Source organism: Hipposideros armiger, unplaced genomic scaffold (genome assembly GCF_001890085.2).
Source record: "Hipposideros armiger isolate ML-2016 unplaced genomic scaffold, ASM189008v1 scaffold_85, whole genome shotgun sequence".
NCBI lineage: Eukaryota > Metazoa > Chordata > Mammalia > Chiroptera > Hipposideridae > Hipposideros > Hipposideros armiger.
In genome coordinates, this window is record NW_017731435.1 from 3079766 (window position 1) to 3102051 (window position 22286).

Sequence of the window (22286 nt, forward strand, 5' to 3'; positions counted from 1 at the left end):
TTGAGTATTTGGCTTAATATTTTAAAATCTGAGACCATTCGAGACCCAAAAGCACTCCATCGGTGCCAGGCATCCCTGTGGAAATTAAAAGCTAGCTGAAGGACGGCTGCAAAGCGTTCCCTGGTGGCCACGGTCTGTCTGTGGGGCTCTGAGCATCTCTCTCCAAGCTTCAGCTCTAAGCTCCGTCAAGCCTCCTGAGTGCGTTCCCCAAAATGGAGCTGCCAAGTGCCCAGACTGGAATCCACCCTGTTCGTTTCTTCTTCGTGGTTCCTCTCACGCGGTCGGACTCTGAGATTGTATCACACTCTGCTCAATCCCCTTGAAAAGTCTGTATGCGATCAAACTGCGGTGAACGCATTTTGAACCCTTACTTTGTATTTCAGCAGCTCATTTGGCTCTCAAATATGAAAAAAGTGCAAATTTCCTGTTGGCTCGGATTGAGGTGAATTTTTTTTTTCCTGTCTCCTACTCCAAGACAAATCCAATGAGAACATTCAGGATATCCTAGACATGGGAGCCTGAGCTCATGGATTAAAATGTCTCATTTGCCTTTCCTAGTGATGTGTTTGCTCCATGTAAAGTTATAGCAGAGCTTGGAAACCCAGCCATGGATGGGGTTCCTAGGAAACATGATGATTTTGAGCCTCATTTTTATAGCTGGGATCCGGGCGCCCTGTCAGTCTATTTGCAGCACACCGTCCCAGGAACTATTGGTACATTTGTTTGGCGTATTTACTTGTTTCCTTCTCCATGACCTTTTGATTTTTTTCATTGCTATCCTGACACAGTATGTGTTCAAGTGTATAAGTAAAACCGACCTTGCTTGGTGACACCCAGTAAGAAAATAGTGCTTCCTTCTCGGGTTGGGTGACGTGCGGAGGCACTCAATACCTTCCATCCAGACCTGCAAAGACCCCTCTTCATGAGCAGATGCACAAGCACCCCCTTCCTTCTGCCAAGATATGGCAGCAATTGAGAATGCACAGCTGTGCCTGTGAACCCCTGGCATCTGTATATGCTGGAAGCTCTGGGGGTCTTTGGTGAGTTCAAAGTGATCAGCTGTGATTGGAGCTTGAGTTGGGAAGACGGCAAACTCATAAAGTCGGTTTGTCATCTGGATTTCTCAGTGTAGTCTATAGTTCACCAACCATCCCGGGTGGTCCAACTGGCCTATCCCTTTGGGAGGAAAAACTAATGAAATAATATCCTCTCTAGGTTATGGATATATATGAACCAAATCCATCGTCTAATGAGCTGTTGCATTTTGAAGGCTATTCGTCAAGCGTAAGCTTTGAGAGATGAGGCAGGGTGTCCAAGTTCACGTAAATGAGTGGCACAGGATGGGAACTCGGGGTGCTGGTCCCCAAGCCAGCCGATTTGTTTTGAATTGTGGTCCTTGCTATAGAGGAGTCAAATATGATAATAGGAGGCATGACTAACCAGATCTATTTATCCAAAGCATTAAACTTACTTAGCCTTCTGGCTATAAAAGTAAGACATGTTCTTTGTTTGAAACTGGGGAAACCCCAAAGAGTATGAAGAAAAACAAAGATGGAGGCGGTCACGCCTGGGAGTGTTTCCCCTTGCATTTATTGATCAAATCAGGCATCTGATTTTGCATCTCTCCTCTAGTAGGTTGGTTTCCCTTCTCACCAAATATTATTTGGGAAGATGATTTTCAATACTAACTCGTATTCTGTCCTGTGGAGGTGCCATTGACGACCTAACTGGTCCACCATGATGGGGCACTCAGGTTGTTCCCTACCATCCATGCTAGAGATAAAACTTCACTGAGCATCACATGCGTAAGTCATCAAACACAATGCGAATTGAGAGACTTGAAGTAGAACTCCTTTGTTAAAGGGTGTGTACATTTCTTTTACATTTTATTATCAAATTGCCCTCCAAGATTGTTATAACAATAAGACCTTTGCCAGTCTGTGAGAATACCTCCTTTCACAAAACCTTCAAAGAAGCTGTCTTCATTAAAAATTAAAACTAGTGAGCATTGATTAAGCAAAACATTATAGTCTTATTTTCTTCCCCATTCCTTCACTAATAGTGAAGCTGAACATTTGTAATGTTTTATTGACTATCTGTATTTCTTATTTTGTGAATTGACTGTCCATCCCTTCCCCCCCCCCCCGAATGGGTTGTTCTTTTTCTTATTGGTTAGCAAGAAATCTTTATATAGTAAACATATCAACCTTTTTTTTTAATGTGACAGAAATTTTCCCAGAATGTAGTGGGATTTTTCATTTTGTTTATGATGCTTCCTTTTAATATTTAATTAAGGTAGTTAGATCTGTCTTTTTCTTTATAGTTTCTTTCTTTGTGTCATGCTGAGCGAGTCTTCCTTGTTCTAAGATCAGATAAATAGTAATCTACATTGTATTCCAGTTCTTTTGTGATTTGTATCTTAGCTTTTCATCTAACCAGTATTACAGTGTATGCCATGCATTTTCTTTTTCCTTTTTCTCCTTAAATAATTAAGGAATTGTACCAGCTTTTAAAAATTATCATCCCTTTGCCAATGATTTTAAAACACACTTTCATCATACGTTACATCTGTGGGCATTTCTCAACTTTCACTGTGGTCCCTTTGGGGCCAGTTGATTATTCTTTGCTGTAAGTACAGATACTGCAACAGACCTAATGGGCTTTGCTTTCATTATATTTTCAATCTTATATAGGGAAACTATATATTTTTGAATATTTAGTTACCAATCACTTTATAGAACTCCTGTGCATTTTGATGTTTTTTAAAAATTATTTTCCAGATAGATATTTGTATCGGCAACATATGATAACATTTAACTTGCATCTTCTAACACTATTTCTAACATGCCATTTTGACATAATTTACGTATGAGTGTTTACTGTGTTATATATTTGTCTTCCTTCTCCCATCTTATAATTTAGTTCTTTAATTTTCTTGTTTGATTCTTTAATTTTTCATCTTGTTCTTGGATTACATTTCCTCTAACAAACCTTTTTCAAAAGTACCCTTCCCTCCCGCATCCTGAAAGCAATTCCAGCCTACCTTTATTTTGAAGCACGTTTCATTAGGCTCACCCAGCTTTTTCTCACCTCCAGCTGAGAAGGAGCCTCTTTTGGCCTGACATTTCCACAAAGCAGGAAGGTAGGGGCCCCTTGGTCCTCTCCCCAGACCTCCTAGGGATGCTGTCAGAATCTCCTTCTTGGATTTTAGCTCTAGGATTGGTTGATATGACTTGGCCCACCTCTTCCTGTGCTCCTGTTAGCCAGCCAGAGACAAGCCCCGTCCTCAGCTGGAGTTTGCTTTGGATAACTGCAATGGCAGCTCAGGGCCACTGATTCCAGATGTTTCTCCGCCCATTTGCTGTGACCCACTGACATGGTCCAAATCGGGGGTTCTAGAGTCTCCCTCCTGAACGTTAAGGGGAGGCTCTGGGTCTGCTGTACTGAGACACAGCAGTGCTAATGCAATCTGTTGCCCTGGGCAGTGCGTCCAGTGAATGTTCTTGACATTGGGGGGGGGGGGGCGGAGGAGGGAGGAAGGGGACGATGGAAAGCCTGGTTCTCGCCCTGTTGGAGATTATGCACTTTTATATGTACACATATGTTTACCTAGTTCTTCTTTAGTTTTCTCAAAAGACAGATATTAGATGCACCTTCCTTCCTCATTCGGCTAGTTTTATGGAAGGAGGAATAGCTGAACCCCCTTCACACTTAGAAATTCCAAATCGACTTAGAGAAATTGCACCGCTGGTTATCAAAGGCCTTCCAGCCTTGACTCACTATTAAAACACTGTGGTAAGAAAAGCTAAGTATTTTATTGTCACAAATATATTTCACATGGGAATTGATTACAAAACATTCAAACTATTCAAACCGTCCTTCGTTTGCATTTCTTCTCTGAGGTCCTTCCGAAAGTCTATGACTCTGATGACTTGTTTTTGGTGTTAGAATCGTGAGGGGTTTAGTTCTATTGATTCACCCTGAAATATAGTGACCTGCTTCAAGTACACTCAAGTTCATCAAAATAGTTTACCATGAGCATATCGTCTGAGGATCGATAGTTTTAGCTGCATCATTGGCCTCCTCTTAACACATAAGCAACACACACACATACATATACACACATGCACAGATGTAGTGGGGCTTGTATAAAAGATTTACTTATTTTATTTTCCCAGTTTTGAGCTTTGTGGCTGACTTCTGATCCCAGGCCCTAAACCTGGCTTCCTTTGCCCTCCACCCACACACTCTGATTTTGCAGACGAGCGTTGGGTTTCTGCCGGGCTGGCTCTGCCCTGCGCACCGGAGCCCCCAGCCATGAAGCCTCCCGGTGGCAGCTGTGCAGGCTCCTTGATCATTTTCGTCCTCCTCTGAAGGTTTGGTTCAGCTGTGGAAAGCTAGCCTTTGTTTTGTTTCCTGTACTGTTTCCTCCAGGCAAAGCTTGGCATTAGGCAGACCTGTTTTGGACTCCATCCAAGCAATTCAGTACCACAAGTTTCTCATTATAAAGTGGGTTCACCTGTAGGATGGTCCCCTGGTCTGGACACTGAGCCCCCATTATTACTATTAAGGCGCTGCTTCTGTACAACATATGTTTTCAGCGTAGGATGTTAATTTGCCCGTATGCGTGCCTAGAGAGGCTCCTTCAGGGCTGGCACGTTTTTGTTCTTGTTGGGAATTGTGAGAGCAGCAAGCTAAATTTCCAGCTGTCCTCTTCACATTACTATTTAAAATTAGAGATGACAAAGACAACAATTATAAAAAACCAAATTGCCCGCATGCCCGTCAGAGGACTGAGGAAGAACCTTTCAACTGCTCTGAGTCCTGAGCCAGCACTTCCTCTCTGGGTCACTATTAAGCCACGATTATGGTTCATATAACTGTCTTTTTGTTTTAGAGAAGGTATGGGTTACCTCAGCCCACATGTATCGTGCTACTCCAAGGCCGGTCTTTCCTCCGGTTAAAAGAGAAAGATTACATGCTGGGGTCACTCTGCAAATGTTTTGCATTAGCGCAGGAATTGCCTTCGTGTACTAAGATGTTTAAGCACCTACAAAGTTGTCGCCAGCCACCGGCTGCTGGGAACACTAAATCAATCTGTTGTATGCACAAAGCCAAGTCATTTATCTGTCAGGGAGTATTTCATTTAAAACATATTTCTGAGCAAAATGAAATACGTAAAATAGTCCATTTCCATGGCGAGTCTCACTGTCTCCATCGCTGCGCAGAAAAAATTGTCTTTTTAATGGAGCGAGGGGGTCCTTGGGCTCATTGGCCCTCGACTCCGAAGGAGCGTCTATAATATTTGCATTATGCAAATGTCCGATCACTGTCAGAAGGAGAACCCGGACCCTGTTTGGTCACGGAGTGTCTCCCAACCTACCTGGGAGTGTCACTCCAATGGACCTGGTGTCAGAAGGTCAGCTGGGGTTTTTCATGGTGACTTCATGAGAAAGTATCCAGCCATTATCCAATTTGAGGCGGTTAGAAGCCAGAGCCCAATTTCATAGCCATATACGGAGAGCTGGGCGAGCTTTATGAAGCTTGAGTTTCATCTCCTTCTCAGATTTATGCCCCTCAACTCTGGAAGTGCCTCCCAGCACCCCTCGTGTCACCACGATCAGACACTAATTTGCACTGCAGGAAGTGTGCATGCCCTGTACACCTCGTGTCCACCCATTCTGTTCAGTTATTCCCTTTTTCGGTCGTGAAAACCAAGGAAGAGTTGGATGGAGAATAACTGGCTCTCTTCCACCATTTTTGTATTTTTCCCTATAAATAAATGAATCATTCGTCAGTCGATGCATTTAATACGGGGATCTCAGCCTGGTATCATTTCCCCAGACCTGGGATCTGGTTAATGACACACCATTTCAGCTGAATTTATGTTTCTGTTCACCTGGGGAAATGCAGTTTGTTCTTCCTTCACAAACAGAAAGGCACCGCAGTGCAGGAATCGGGTTTCTCCTGCCTGCATGTGCCAAAGGGGTAACAGAGAAGGGCTGCGGAATACGTTTCAGAAAAGGCTGCTAGGGAATGAAAAGCCCTTTTGTGCATTTCAAAATATTATTATTGAGTCCAAGTTGTCTGTATTGGGTTAGTTTTCATTCCTGCAAATTTCAGGTATTTCTCCTTAAAGATGCTCCTTGAATTGAGATGTTTAAGCATCACCTTATGAAAAGCATCAGGCCACGCTGAGTGTCCACTGACTGCCCTCCCTCTTACGGGCCCCATCTCAGCCAGTGCAGGCCACTGGGGCCCCTGGCTGAGCACCTGGAGGCGAATGCGGATTTAACTACCTGACGGGTCCCACACGGGCTAGTGCGTAATCCCTATTCCTGAAATACGCCTACATGTCAACAAGAGATCCTATGGCCATTTCAGTGCTTTATCCAAGGATACATCGTTGGGCAACCTAGGGGAGAGTGCAGAACTGTGGGAATACAGTCTCACTAAAACGACCAGGGACCAGCTCCAGTTCCTGTTCAACGGAATGACGAAGACACTCCCCAACTGCACAGAGAGAGCAGAAGAGGGATAGACCCAGTGCAGGCCAGGGTCCCTGGCTGTTCCTGACAGGGCTGGCCCACTGCGGGGTGTGGGGAGCACCCATTGGCCCCTCCACTCCACTCTGCTCCTGGTTTTCTCCAAACCTTTGTTCAAAGGTCTCTGCGTAGATTTTGGCCAGGCAGCCTGAGCTGCTGCCCAGCACACAGGCCTTAGGGGCTGCCTGCTCTCTTGGTGAGGAGCTTTTGATGGCTTCTCTGCTCCTCAGAAGCCGGACTTGGTCCTGAGTCCAGCTCCCTGAGCCCGCCTCCTCCCGCTCCGCGCTCACTCACAGCGCCTGGCTTCCTCTCCCTCTCCTCCTGCCCAAACATTCCTCTCGCCTCCCCGTGCGCTCTCCGCTCTGTGCTGGCTTTTATCTCCCGAGTCTGCAGGTGAGCACAGCAGCCTGTTGGGGAGCACTCCCCCCACCTGCACGCCTGGTGAGCTCCTGTGCGTCCTCAAGTCTGAGCTCGCCATTCCGGCCCTCTTGCAGAGGCCGGTGGCTCCGTGGCTCTAGTGTCTGACCTCTTGTGTCACTGAGCATCCCCAGCTAACCTGAGCTGACTCCGGGGGGGACACACCCCATCCTCTCACATCTCTTTTGGCCTGGAAGACAACCTAACTGGCCCCGTTTATTCAGTTCCTTAACAAATGTTTGCCAGGCACCTTCCATGTGCTAGGTGTTCTGGGCGCCAGCATACAACATGAGCAATGAGACTTGCAGTCCTGACGTTGGGGGCTGTGTCTCAGCCACTCCTGCAGTTGCTTTGGGACATGCCCCCAAGGTCACACTGGCTTTGATGCACCTCCTGCAGCCAGACCCCAGCACGCCGCCTTGAACCTAAATCCCAGTGGTGGGCAAGATTGCAGACACACAGTCAGTCGGGCCCATCCTCTGCTGCCAGAGCCAGGCATAGGGAGAAGGCATGGGTGGTGACTGGGAAGCAGAGTGGAGCGGGCACTGGGCATGGGCTTTCCAGCCTCTGTGAACCTGGTTTGACTCTGTCACCAGGATAACTGCCACCCACATCTCCGGGTCCTGTGCACAAGTGCATGAGTGTCCCAAGGCCTGGTGAGACCTTGGAGATGTGCGACTGCTCAGCAGGCACTCTTTGGAGAGTTGGCTGACCCTGGTAGCTTGATTAGGGCTACCGGTGACTGCTCCCTGGGAGAGGAGGTGGGGAATGTCTTCATTCCCTTTTATTAGAGTGATGTTTCCCCAGTGGGATGAGTGGCAGAACATGCCATGGGGTGTGTTTCCTCCCATGGACTCCCATCTTGTTATCTTACCCCTTGGGGTGTGGAGTGCCGTGGAGAAAGGTAGAGGAATTGTGCTCCCAGCACATCCAGGACGCGCGCTCTGAGGATGGCACAGCCTGGGGTGAGTTGATAATAGTGGATAGTGTGCTTTTCCTAGTTTGAAATTGTTTTTGTTTTTCTTTATGGGTGAAGTAGTGCTTTGAGTAGAAAGTTTATGGTCACCATGCTTAATTCAGAGCAAGCATGAAACATATCTATATGGATAGAACCCATAAAGTCCGCCCCGCACGTAGTCAAATTATCCAGATGCTTAAGAAAGGGCAGCGCTGCTTTTATTGAACTTAAAGAACCTGATCAAGTCAATAATTCTTAGGCATTTCAAGTTTTCAGACAATATTAGTTGGATTAAAATGGGTATACAATCGTGACATGTGTGTATGTGCATGTGCATGTAGGTGTGCATGTATGTGTGTATGTGTGCATGTGTATGCATGTATGCATGTACATGTGTGTATGCATGTATGTGTGTGGGTGCATGTATATGTGTGTGCATGTGTGTGCTTGTGTGTGTGCATGTATGCATGCATGCGCATACTTGTTGCTCACTCAATACAACACTGTTGCATGTGGGGGCATCTGCTTTTCTGAAATCTAGACGGGGGGCATTGTGAGGGACACGGGCCTTTCCTGGAGGACTTGTCCAGCTCTTTTCCCTCCCGGTCCCTGTACATACTGGGCTGCTGGGTAAACGCATTTGCTTTTGCACAAAGGTGGCCCTGCGATCTGAGATCCAGGCAGGAAGAGAAGTGTGACATAGACTCAGACACCTGACGTCTTCCAGGCCCATGACCTGAGGAGGGAACCTCCTGTCCCTTACAGGAAACAGTCACCATAGCTCTGTGCCACCTGCTAGTCAGGCGCCTTGTCAACTCGCAGGTCCCCAAGGCCTGTTTAGTGGGAATAGCAAGCTCCAGCTGGCTCTGTCCAGCCCAGGAACACAGGCCGTGAGGTCTGCCCTTCCTGGTTTGCGTTCCCAGGTAATGGGCCTCTGAATGGTGGCAAGCCCACTCATTGGAACTGACACTCTGTGATGGGCTCAGGCAAACACGGGGCCTGGCTGCCCTCCTGGAGCCCCGTGATGGGGAGTCACCCAGCACGGTTATCATTTGATTGAAACGATCAACCTATTTCCCATAGGTCATGGGATATCAGCTGAGCCCCAAATCGGAAAAGACTGGGCCTCATTGCCTGATTACCTGCGGCAGCCCCAGCTGAGTTCAAGGATGTGGCTTGTAAAGTGCTGTTTCCTCCTGTTCACAGCCAAACAGGAGGGCGGGGAGATGCCTCGCAGAAGCTCTTTCTTGCACACCTGCTCACCGTAGGCCTGGCAGCCGGGCACAGTCTAGAAGGCTGGGAGCCCTGGGCAGGTACAGTGGGGCAGGTGGGAGAGCAGCGCCCTCCCTATGTGCTCAAGGAAGAGGCCTGGGGTGTGGGCCGTGGGGAGAGGCCGGGTATTGTTTCCTGGGGCTGCCCCAGCAAAGACCCCCAGACTGGGCGAACCCCAGAAACTGACCGTCTCACAGTTGTGGAGGCCAAGTCTGAAATCCGGGTTTTGACGGGACTGCCCCCAGGAGGCGCGGGCAGTGATCTGTTCCAGGCCTCCCCTCAGCTCTGGTGGCCCCAGGTGCTCCTTGGCTTGTAGACACATCACTCCACCCCTGTCTTTATGTGGCCTTCTCCCCGAGTCTCCACACTGTCTTCTCTGTGTCCAAATTACCTCCTTCTATAAAGACACTAGTCATATCAGATTAGAGTAAGCCCCCATGACCTCCTTTTAACTCGATTACTTCTAGTAAGACCCTATTTCCAAGTAAGTCTTCATTCTGAGGTACTGGGGGCTAGGACGTCAACAAAGTTTTTTCAGGAGACACAACTCAAAACTTAACAGAGAGGGAACACAGAGGAAATGAAACAAATATGTTGAAGAGATCTCTGCACCCCCATGTTCATTGTGGCATCAATCACAGGGAACAAGATGTGGAAACAGCCTGAGTGTCCGTCGGCGAGATGGATAGAGACTGCGGTACATCTATACAGTGGCCGGCTATTCGGTCTTCAGAAGGAGGAGATGCCGCAGTTGCCAGAGGATCAGGAACCCATTGGCAACAACCTGGGTGAGCCCGGGGCACATGATGCTAAGTGAGATGGGCCAGACACGGGACGAAAACACTGCACGATCTCACTTAGGTGTGGAACCTAAATAAGCGGAGATCCCAGGAGCAGAGAGTGGAAGGTGGTGGCCAGGGACAGGGAGGTGGGAAGTGGGGGATGTTGGCCAAAGGTCCCGAGTTGCAGTTATGTGGGAGGAATACGTCCAGGGATCTAACACACAGCATGGCGACTGCGTGAATAAACGCTGCACTGAGGATTGGAAATGTGCTAAGAGAGACTTCAGGTGCTCTCTTACACAAAAGGTAACCTCGTGAGGAGAGGGTACGTTCATCAGCTCCATGCAGTGATCTTTCACTATACAGAGGGTGCCAACAAATGTATATACATTTTAAGACAGGAAAAACACTGTATTAAAATTGTAATACTCAATATATACCAGTAACAAAACATGAATACAAGTCATGTGTATACAGTTTTTGGCGCCCCCAATGTGTGTGTGTATATATACATATATATATATATATATATATATATAAAACCATCATGTTGCATGTGTTAGATGTATGTACTTCATATTAAAAGCAAAAACAAAAAAAGAAAGAAAGCAGGAACTGTGGTGACCGCGTGTTGTTTCCAGAAGGCCCGTCTGTCTGGACGCGACCCTGCGACAGCCCTGCTCACACCTGCCATCCGTTTGCTTCCTGAAGGAGGCTGAGAGCCGCGCCGCGCTGCTGACATCCAGGCTGAAGACACTGGCCCTCCTGTCAAGTGGGAATCACTGTCCACACAGCAGATGGTTTTCAGAACCGTCTGGCTGATTCGGACACAGACAGTGAGATGCCACCCTGAGCCTGGCATCTCCTCCATGAATAAATATTCTGAATATTGGCCTAGAACCTTCTGCAGCAGCCCAAAGAGGTGGCCCTGACCTTGGAGAATGCAGTGAACTCGCCCTAGGATACACTGCAAGCAGACTGAGGGATCTGCAGAGCTCTGTGGAGCCCCCGTGAAGTTCCCCGGAGTGTCCTCCAGGGAGACATGCCTTGTCACAGCCCCCATAGATCCGGACTCAAAGGCACCCCTGACTGCCACCGTGCATGAGCGCAACCTGGAACAGGCCGAGGTTTCGCTTGGAAAAGTTTGCCAGCAGTGTGTCAGAAGTTATTAGTGAGAGATAAAAGCCGGTGCCATCACGAAGAACGGGAAAGGCGGGAGAGGGTGGACTTGACCGTGGAGGACGGGCTGAAGGACGGAGGAGGGTGTGCGGGAGCCGTGCCGCGTGGCTCAGCACCGGCCGTTTCATCCTGCTGCCACCGCGACGTTGTGGTCCTTATTAAGCATCATTTAGCAAAGAGCGGTCCCTCCTCATCCCTCTCATCTCTCTCTTTCGTTTTCCCTCCTGCAATTGCCAGAGGATTAAGAACCCACACTCGGCTGTAATTACGCAGAGCCTGTCGTACCCCCAGGTGGAGGCCCTGGTGACGGAGCATTTGATGCGACCGCCAGCAAATCTGGTTCTGAGCGTTTCTTTTTGAAACTCGGGTTTCTGACCTGCTACATCTCCTCAGCGTGTAAATACTCATTTAAATGGTCGCAGAGATCTGTGTTTTCCTGCTTTGCAAAACTATGCATTAGCAGTAATTAATAACCAAATGTGCTCTGGATCTGCATTCCAGGTAGGTGCCATTGCCACTAAAACAAGATTGCAACAGAGGTTGTAGAGAGAAATAGACCAGCTGGCTCTTTGAAAAGCAAGGGGCAACTCCTGCAGATCCGCGAGGGGCGCAGGGAGAGGCGAAAACAGGGGCACCAAGAAGCACTCCCTTTTCCGGCACTGCTTCCAGGTTCCATTGTGTTTCCAGGTGTAGCCATGGGTCAGCGCGTGAAGGGCACAGCCCTGCCGTGTCCACGGAACAACACAGAACAAGGATACTGCCTCAGCCACACTCAGCACCTGTAGGCGGGAACCCCGAAAGCGTAAGCCTCCGTGGGGCTTACAGCCGCACCAGCATCAGCGTAAAGCACCCTGTTCGATGCCTCTGGGACGTGCCTCCTCCCTCTGGTCAGTGAAAGTCCAGGCTGCTCTCTGACGTGCAGGGGTGGGCTCGAGTTCTTGCCCAGAAGATTCTGTCACAGGGTTTTAAAATCCTCAATGGCGGCGAGGTTCTGGACTAAATTCCCTTAAGAAACGGACAGCAGGCTTGGGGTCCATGCTTCCTTGGCCAACAGGCCTGGGGGTGCTGAGGAGCACACATGTGGACAGTGCAGGGTCCCCACACAGCTGTGTGGGGGGAGGCACCTTAGCCATCCCCAGGAGGCAGCGAGGGTCAGTGACAGGGACTTAGCCCGACTTGTTCTGAGGTGGGGCTGGCGAGGAGGTCAGAGGAGCTGGGGCCGCCCTGTCCTTTGCTGGGGCGGTGCGTGTGCTGGCCTGACCCTGCTCACAGTTCCATGCGGAAAGCCTCTGGCCCCACCCCTCTACCCAGCTCCAAGGCCTCTGGCCCCTGCAGTGTCTTCCAGGAGGCATCATTCTTAAGTGGGCTCCCTTCTTGGAAGTTCCTAAGCAAGTAGCCTCCTCAGTCCCCAAGGGCTGGGTGCCCCTTTCCAGACTGACCTGTAACACGGCTGCAGCCTTTGACCCCCTCCTCTGTCCTTCACCCCTAACCGCGTCTGCATTCCCTGGTTTCTGGAGCCTTCATAGCCCACACTGTGAAAGCCCTTTCGGAACCAGATGCTGGAAAATCGCAGTTTCCTGAAGGGCACACACGTGCCTGCCAGGCACTGGTGCCAAAGTCCTCAGGTGCCCTCCCCGCGCCCTTTGTCCCCCCACATTAGCACAGGGAACCTCGGCCCTGGGGAGACCACAGGCACCTCAAGACAGAGGCCTTTTCTGCCTCCTTCTCCCCCAGACCTGGGGGGGAGCATAGAAAGCTGTGGGTGTTGTGCCAGGTGACCTTTGAAAGAGCATCCCCGAAAGAATTGTGAAAGCCCCCCGATTGGCTAACATGCCATGTACCACACGTGTGCATGTACATGTACCCACAAACACAGGTAGAAAACTGGGGTGCAGACACCCACAGTCGTCTGTGCTGCCCCAGCTGCCGGTTACCTTTGTTCCTCGCCATTCCCCACCCGCTTGCTCCCAAGCTCAGGCACAAAAATGCTCCCAGCCGCTGCCTCAGTAATTCCCGCCCAGGCTGAGTGAGGGCCCCACCTCTGGGTTCTCATGGAAGGATCTAGTTCCTTCTATCGTAAGACCATCCCTTTGTTTCTAAATAATCCTGATAACGTCTCACCCTCATTAGGCTGAGGACTTTTCGAAAGCAGGGAGAATGTCTTTCTAAAGCCCCCAGAGAGAGCACATCAAGGGCAGCACGTGTGGAATGAATGCATCTCTCTCTGCAGCTATCTACACCTATACCCAGAGCCTGCCTTATTTATCTGTACCTGTGTCTACATCTGCATTCGTTTCTCCATTTGTAGTCTCCCTGTCTGTCTATCTCTCTAATATTTCTATCTATGTTATATATGTTTATATCTATATTCCAACCATATCCATCTACATCAAAGTATCTGTATATACCTATATTCATCTATCTACGTCCATATTTAGATTTATCTACTCATACCTTTTTTAAAGTCTCCCGTGTAAGCCTTTTTACATAGACATCCCTGGAGCACCAGACCTGGGGCTGACAGTCACGGCCACGCCCATTTTTCCCGTGACACCAGCGCTGGTTCCGTCACCTCCTTCCTGACGTCTCCTTCCTGCCTCCGGACAATAGCCCGGAGCCACCTGCAGCGATGGGTGTACAGAGCGCTCACTCGGCTTCTAGAACGGTTTCTTTTTGGGTTTTTTTTTTTGTTTCTTTCTGCTGCATACAAGGTGGGGACTGATTTTCTACTGTATGGACTTAAACGCAGCCTTTATGTTTTGCTGGCACAGCTTCCATGCCTTACATTACCGGAACTTTATTATCCACATTTTATTCTAGAACATTCTCCACTATAAGAACTTACCAGCACATTGACAATAGCTCTGGAAGTCTGGACTGTTTCCTAACACAACCATGCTATATAATGGAAAGGTTCAATTCCCTCGGTGAAATGACACCCGAGAAGGTCCCCTGCTGTCACTGAGAGGGGGCAGCGGCCCTTGGCCTCCCTGTGCAGCCCAGTCCCTCACTGGGCAACACCAGCAGGAAAGCCCCTGAACTTCTAGAAACTCCTGGCGTCTCCAAAGCAGCCTCCCCAGTTTATTATGAATGCCCCCCAAATCCTGACTCTGAGCTGCTTTTGTTCCGTGGCCAAAGCACGCTGTGGGGAGAGCTTACCAGCCCACGTGCGGGGGAGAGTAGCCTATCTCTGTCACCTGCAGGACCGCGTCCTCGTGCTGCACGGACAGTGGAGGCGAGTGAGGGGCTCCCAGGTGCAGGCAGGGCCTGAGGAAGGGCTGTGTCTACTGTAGCGAATTCCACCCACAAACGTGTCCCCTCGGCTCTGTAGAGTGGAGCGTAGGCCCTGGTTGGCTGGAGGGAATGGAGCAGAGGGGCTTGAATCATACACAAAGCATGCTTTCTCTTGGAGAGAAAAATGACATATTTGAATGTTATCTCCTCACAAAATAGCCAAAAGCCCATGAAGTTTGGTCCAAACCTTCCAGCAGAGGCGCCTGAGCCAGTTGGGCCACTCAGGATGGCTCCTGGTCGCCGCTCACTCGAGCACAGACCTGGCCTGGAGGACAGTCACCTCAGTCACCAGTGCCTGGCGTCATGAGAGCCCTTTGCTTTGTGACACGGGGGCATCGCACATGCCTCCTTGCACCCCTCTTTCCAGGAGCAATCCTTAGTTCCTGAGGGTGCCAGACGCTGGACCCAAGCTTGACCCACTAGAAAGGTTCATAAGGGAAGGGTGAGAGTGCCTGATGTTACTAAGAAGAGGGGCCTGAGGGGTGTGACATCCCGAGGGTGGACGTCCGGCACAACCCCGCGCACAGCTCTCGCCCCGTGTGCGCCCAGCCTCCTGGGTGTAGCGCGCCTGCGCAGGAGAACCCGGACGCCGTGTGTGCGCGCAGCCCCACTTTGACGGACAGCGTCCTCTCCCTGAGCATGTCACCTTCCAATCAAATTATTTTGAAAGGGATCCAGAAGCTGGAAGCAATTGAAAGAGCTTGGAAAGAAGATTCCTTTTCCATAAAGCAATCCCTTTCCCACACTAGCTAAGTCCCCAGGTTCAATCCCTGATGACTATTTACACGGGCATACAATAACAGGGGCAGAGTGGCTTTTTCAGTCTGTCGTGAATTATTTGACAGAGGCTTTCTACTCGATTTGTGTCCGGACCACACAATGTCACTGAAATGGGCACCTGTCATCACTGCTGTGAACAAAAATGACAAACTGTCGACTTTGGTCCAATAACTGACTGCAGGAGAGGTGGTGACATTTGCAGCTTTTTATGCAGCTAATCAGTGACCCACAAAACTGGTCAAGAGAAGGAGAAGAAATGGAGGAACTTAGGAGGAGAGAGTAGAAGGTGACAGATAAACTGAAAAACAATGGGAAATGTTGGGCTGGCCGAGTGGCGCGTTGGTTAGGAGTTGGCTTGGGACGCCAGCTCTGAGCAGCAGGGGCCCGGTTCGGATCCCATATGCGGTCCAGTGACACTGCGCCCTCTACAGCTAAGATGCTGAACAACAGCTCGACCTGGAGCTGGGCTGCCGTGAGTCACCAGTGATGGCATAGGCTGCAATGGGGCTGGCCAGCAGCGGGCGTGAGCTGTGAGCGGCCGTCCAATGGCTGGTGAGTGACTGCCTCACCCGGGAAGAGTGCAATGATAATACCAACATGGGCCAGTGAAGCGACGTCCTCCACAACTAGACTGAAGAACAAAAGGACAGCAACTTGCCTGTTCTGATTCCCCAACGCTGTTCCCCTCCCCCAGTTCCCCAATAAAAATCTTTAAAAAAAAATGGGAAATGCCATGCCTGTCCTCTGGGACAGGTCCTTTCTCCATATTCCCCCTTCTTTCCTCGGTTCCTCCCCTGGGGACTTTCAGGAAACACACATTAGCACTGATTGGTTCAATGAGAAAAGTGCCAAAGCCAGGCTCCTGTGTGAATGAGACCTGGGCTTAATGCCTTTTCCTGCCGCACACTAGCCATGGACTCTGGGTACATTCTTCACCTCTCAGCCCCAGTTTGCTTCATCTGTAAAATGGAGAACCTAATACATGTAAACTCTATCCTAAGATGACTTTATGTTGACAATCTATTTCCAGTTTTAACATATTCACCATGGCAATACTTGTTTTGCCAAAAGATACTACAAATTATAAGACAGATCCCAGTTTTGGAAACATTAAAATGTGACAAAGTACCTAGCTAAGAAATAAGGAAACTGCACAGCATCTTCCTCAGCTTACGTGAGCCACCTGCGCTGGACTTGACACCTAACAAGGGTCATTGAGTGGGGGCCACTGTCCTTGTGGTTATTCTTGGAAAAATTGGGAAAGATGTAATTATGACATCACAATCAGCCGGGCCACAGCTCAGTTATGGGTTTACACAGTGAGCTATTCAGCTACAGGAACAACTAAAAGACATTCCTTGGGCTGATTATTTCAGGGGACACCCTCAAAATGTCATCAAAGTCAGGACTAAGCTTTCAGAAGGAAACCATTTAATTTTAAATTTATTTTTATTCATAGATGCATTTTCTACATACTGAGCTATCTAGTACCATATTGGTGATGACTGGTAAAGTATCTTTTGCTTCTAATTGTTACAGTTAGCCAGGAGGGGTAAAGTCACACACGTTGGCAGGGTGTATGGTTTTCTGGGGAGTCCCTAGTCATGAATCTCTTGGGCCAGACCATCGTTGGAGACACATTTCCCACGGCCCCCCTTGTGCATTCTCAGCTGCCAAAGACGGATGCCAAAGACAGCACCCGGAAACAATCCTAGCTGCCTAATGGCTTCCACTGTCACTGCTGCCCATTCCGGGGCCAAATGGACCTCAGAACAGACCTGAAAACCCATGTTTCTGAAGCTGGGGTCAGACCCGTCCTGTGCGGACAAGGGGCCCTGAGAATGTAGCGTGTTTGCACAACACACCTGGCGCAAACCCAGCATACTTTCTATCGCTTTTGCACAGCGCGTGCAGACCCTGAGCTGCTGTGCCGCGCAGGCGCTTCCCAGAACAACCAGCTTGCAAGGGCCTGCGGTCTGCTCTCGCGAGCTCGAAAATGGTGAGGGGTGTTGTCCACCCAGCCGAGGCATGCGCACATAGGAGACCTTGCTGTGTTAACACCCACGGGGGGAAATGACTATTAAAAGCGTGTCATCGTGGACTTTCAGTTTTTAGGAAACACCAGTGCTGGTGAGGATGAGACGGAGGACGAAGGTGGTGGTGAGTCTGTCCAGGAGAGAGCTCCATTGCCCCAACGGTTCGTACCTAAAATAGCCTCTGCTTCCACATCCGGCCGTGGAACCCTGGAAATAATAAAGGCGTTTTGTGAAGCACTCCCGCGTCTGGGATAAACCTGGAGCACCGGCTTGTATCGCTTCAGGCTTATTCTCAGATCCTCCAGAGAGTGGATGTGTGTGAGAGCGAGTCAGCGGAGAGAGGACGGTTTAAATCATCATAACTTCATAAAACAGAGTTTTCTTGTAATATTCTTTGGTAATGTTGAGCTGAAAATAGATTTACAATCAAAATGGGCTTAATCTGATATTAAAGAATTCTCTTAAAATCCCCCAAACAATTGAGAATCTTTCCCCCGTTGGTTTCTTTCGCGGTGGCTCCTCCAACAGGCTGAGGATGCGAAGAAGGATCTCGACGTTAATTAAAGTGACTCTTACGTTGCCTAGTGGGAACCCTTTCAGCTCCAAATGATCTGCTGCAAATGTCACCCCTCTTTAACAAAAGGGTGCTCACCTCCCTGAGCGACCAGTCCCTCCTACAGGGCAGGACACTGCAGGACATGGGGCCTTTCCACAAGAGCAGACTGTAGTTAGAACCTGCTCAAGCTTAATCTGTATTTCTGCGCCCGCACCCAGCACATTCAAAAGGGTGAAAACCTAGGTCACCCTTGAGAACGTGGCACCCGGATGTGGAATTCTGGCCTACTCTCTGGATTCCTAGGTCAGACGCCGGGAAATGGGTGCATTCTCGGGAGAAGTTCATGCAGAACTGGCGCCCTTACTCTTCAGGGAGACAGCGGTGGCGTCTTCTTTCATGTGGCAACACTGTTACTTGCACTGGTCTTTTTGTCCTGTTCGTGCCGGGGAGCATGTCTATTTCACAGCACATCTATTACTTCAGGTGATGAGGTCTAATAAAAATTCTTAATTAAAAATCATTGCATTAATCACATCATGATCAGGGGTCATCATTTCTAGTTTTGCATGTAAAATCATTTGATTTTGAAACAAATCAGCACACTGCTCTCCGTTGCTTTCTTATGGGCCACGTGGGTCAAACAGGAGAGGATACTGTAAAATAAGACGGCTGTGCCGTGGACGTTCGCCTCATGACTGACAGCGTGTTGATGCGCCCGCTTCTGAGGAAACCATGACGGATCATATCTCCTCCATTTCTGCACGTGACCTCCCAGCCACACTGGCGTCGCTGAGCCCAGCTCTGCAGACTTGGTCAACATGCACATCCACCTCCTGCTGAGCTCCACGCTGACTTCCACGGACCACCTTTTCCACCGTGTGGCTTCACAGTCATGTCAGGCTGGTGGACAGAGATGATGAGTGATTGTAGTTGTTCTTATATGGCCGTCGCCACCAGGCCAGCACCCTTTCCAAGGCGCTCCAGGGTCCCATGGCCACAGACCATGCTTTTCTTTGGTGAGTGGCGAGAGTGAAGAGAGACCCAACCAGGACTGCTGGTGGCCCCGATGGCCCCGCACAGGGTCTCCAGGGATGACTGAAAGATGACCTGTCTCCCCGCATTCACTCGGAGTTCTTGGGGATGCTCTCAGCCCTGTGGTTTTGCAGTCACATGTTCAGTGCCTGCTCCAGTGGCTTTAAAGATAAATCATGACTGCAGACTAGTGTCACACAGGATTGATGGATCCAAAAAGTGAAAGGCGAGGAGGAGATGAGTGATAAGCTGAATATACCAGGCACAGGGTTGGCTTTTTTTTTTTTTTGAACTCTAATGATTTCATGTAAATCTGTCTTGGCTATCGAGGTTTATGAATAAACTCGGGGCCAAATTCTCAGTCATTCAAAGGTTCTGAGATTTCAAATTGCATATTGCCTGCTGTCATGGAAGGCTTCTGAGAGGATTACTGCTTTATAGCTGCTTGACTTCTGGCGCCCACCCCAGCCCTTTATTACGTCTGGCAGGTGACAGTGGAGAACAATTGCGCTGAGTGGCTCTGGAAGCAGTGCTCCATCCCAGAGGACTGTGGGTGGAGTAGAAGAAGAAAGCTCAGTTTCTGATACGTGTTGACTCTCGCTTTTCGGATCTTGGCAAAGGACCTCAGATAACAAATGTGTCTGTAGTGGACTGAACAGTACCCACCCCCCAAAAAAGACATGTCCACCCAGAACCTATAAATTGACCTTATTTAACAAAGCATCTTTGCAGATGTAATTCAGGATCTCGAAATGAGATCTTTCTGGATTTAGTGTGAGTTCCAAACCCAATGACAGGAGTCCTCGTAAAGGGAGGGGAAGACAGAGGTGGAGGGAAGCTGAGGTCCTGGCCAGCTGTGAGTACGGGGACCTGGGTGGGCGTCAGCAGCACCTATGACAGGTGTGCCCACAGATGATGGGTTCTTCTACCCTCTCCTTTTTTCTGACCCATCTCAGCACTGCCACCCTATGCATGTATATAATTTTAAATCAACTAGGACCTACCTATGCCATGTGTCCCCACACACACCCAAATTCCTCCTCCATTCCCATAAACACGGGCACTTGATGTTCCTATGATGGGTGGCTACAGGCAATATCCGAGTGGGCATTCTTGTTATCTCTCAACATTTCAAGATGAAACTTCAAGGGGGTGGTGTGTTTTAGCTTACGTTGTCCCCTCCTCTGTCCCATACCCACTGAGTCCTGAGTGTGGTGGCAGGAGCTGAGGAGGCAGCCGTGCAGAGAACACACTGGCCATTCTACAGAGCCAGACACAGACCCACGAGCATGTCACAGGCCCAGCTGGGTGGCTGACACCTAGAAAAACGCCGGTGCCCGTGGGGGTGCTTTCGGGGCCCTGCCTCTGGGATCAGAGGAGCAGGCAGAGACGCATTCCCAGGTGTTAGGCGTTGGTCACGTGGAGGAAACAATAGCAAGGTCAAAGCTGTGGAGGTCTAGGTCCACAGGTCCAAAGTGTCTGCTGAAATGTGGGGTCATGGCAACAACAACAACAACAAAGCGTGACGTTTCTCTGAAGTTTTAAGGCAGGATAGGTCAGGGTTGGAACCCAGGTGCTGCAGCTGGGCCACCGGCCCGGCTCTGAACACTTTGAGTTGCCTGAAGTGGTTCTGCCTCAGTCATGTCACTTGGAGAGCGGGAGTGGAAGAAAGTACCTTCCTCCTAAGGTGGCCGTGAAGGTTAAACAAAGACAGCGACATGCTTGTGTCAGGGCCTGGCACGCAGTGGGTGCTTTATCATGTTTTAGTTGTAACGAGCCTAGAGCAGTGCCTGGCCCACTGCACAAGCTATATAAGGCTCTGTTGAACGAAAATCTGGCATCTTATGAAACTGTACGCACATTTTATCGTCAAAGATAAGTCCTGGTGCTTGTTGGTGTGTGTTTTAATTAATATAAGATGGTTTTACGTAATGTAAGATGATTTCCGATGATACAGTTTTAAGACGGCCACTCCGGGAGGATGTGTCTTGCTCTCGTGGAGACGGTGCCCTCGCTGAGGTCACTGTGGGTCTGGGAAGTGACATGAGCTGCTTCTGTGCTGTAAAGTCCCACCAAAAAAGACCATTTCTAGGAGGAGCTGTGTCCAGGGACAGGCTGGGATTCTGCAGATCCAGGCTCGGTCTACACGCTTTCCACACCAGTGATGTGAGGCTGGCCAGGCCAGGTCAGGGGAATGACATGTCCAATGATGTACAAGTGCTGGTTTGTTCTGGGGTGAGGTATGAGAAGTTCAAAGATCCAGGCAGTGGTAGACATCCTCATACTCAACGAGTCTAGTAGGATAAGGCGTCAGTATGTTTTTATCCAGTCACATAGTCAGCCATTTCTCTAAAAGGTTAGCCAAGCTGTGAGTCTTATTGTCTATTACTATGTGATCAGGTAATAAAAATACCATCATTATAAATATGTGCAATGGAACAAAGGAGGTTGCCATGGGAACACTGACTCTTCATTTCCAGAAATTTCTGAGCTAGATTCATGAAGTTAATGTTTCAGGGACATAGCCATTATACCAAATACAGAAAAAGAAAAAAAGAGAAATGCCATTTTACATAGCACTTCCCTTAAGAAGAAAAAAATTCCCCAAACGCTTTTAAAAACGTTCTGCGATATCCTTATGGAGTACAATATAACATTTATTTGACACACGAATAAGAAAGAATGGGGACTCCACTTTCTGTCAGCGACATTGCAGCTCCAGCGAGCACGTGCGGGCAGATGACCGGGTCTTAGCAAAACTCGAGTTTGTTTCTAGTTGCTGCCTGGGTGAGAATCACTCAGGGGGTACCTCCAGGAAACTGGAAGACACACAGCTATCGAATGACTGATGTCCCTGCTCTCACCTCACCTTCAACGAGAGGCTCTCCAGCCAAAGCCAGCAAGTTCTCGTGATCTAGAAGGGGAAAGAACGAAAAGTGGGAGGGAAGACAGTGGCCGCTTGGCTGCCAAGCCACTCCCACATGGCTTTGGAGGTGCAGGAAAAACCTTCAAGGAAGACGGGCTCTGACACCCAGAGATGGGCCACGAGTCTCTCCTTTCTCCGGGAAATGCCTCGGCCAGAAGTTCCAGAATGGCTACGGTGATTCCAACATGTTCTAAACATGCGTGTTTTCTGAGCTGCCCTCAGCCCGTGATGTCCAGCTATCAGTGAGGCTGGGGCAGTGGTCCAGGGCCTGGGTGCAGTCATGGACCCACAGTGTATTCGGTCTTCAGCGACAACCTGGCTTCTTGCCAGCTGCGCTTTCCAGCTTGGTTGGGAGCCACATGCAAACTGCCCGTGGAGATCAGTGACACTGGAACCCCTTGTTCGGGGGTCCATGATTAATCATCGTCGGGGACTCCTGCCCCAGAGCCCACGTTACTAGCAAGGCTGGCTGCTCAGAAGGCACACAGTCGGAGAGGAGGCTCCTGGAC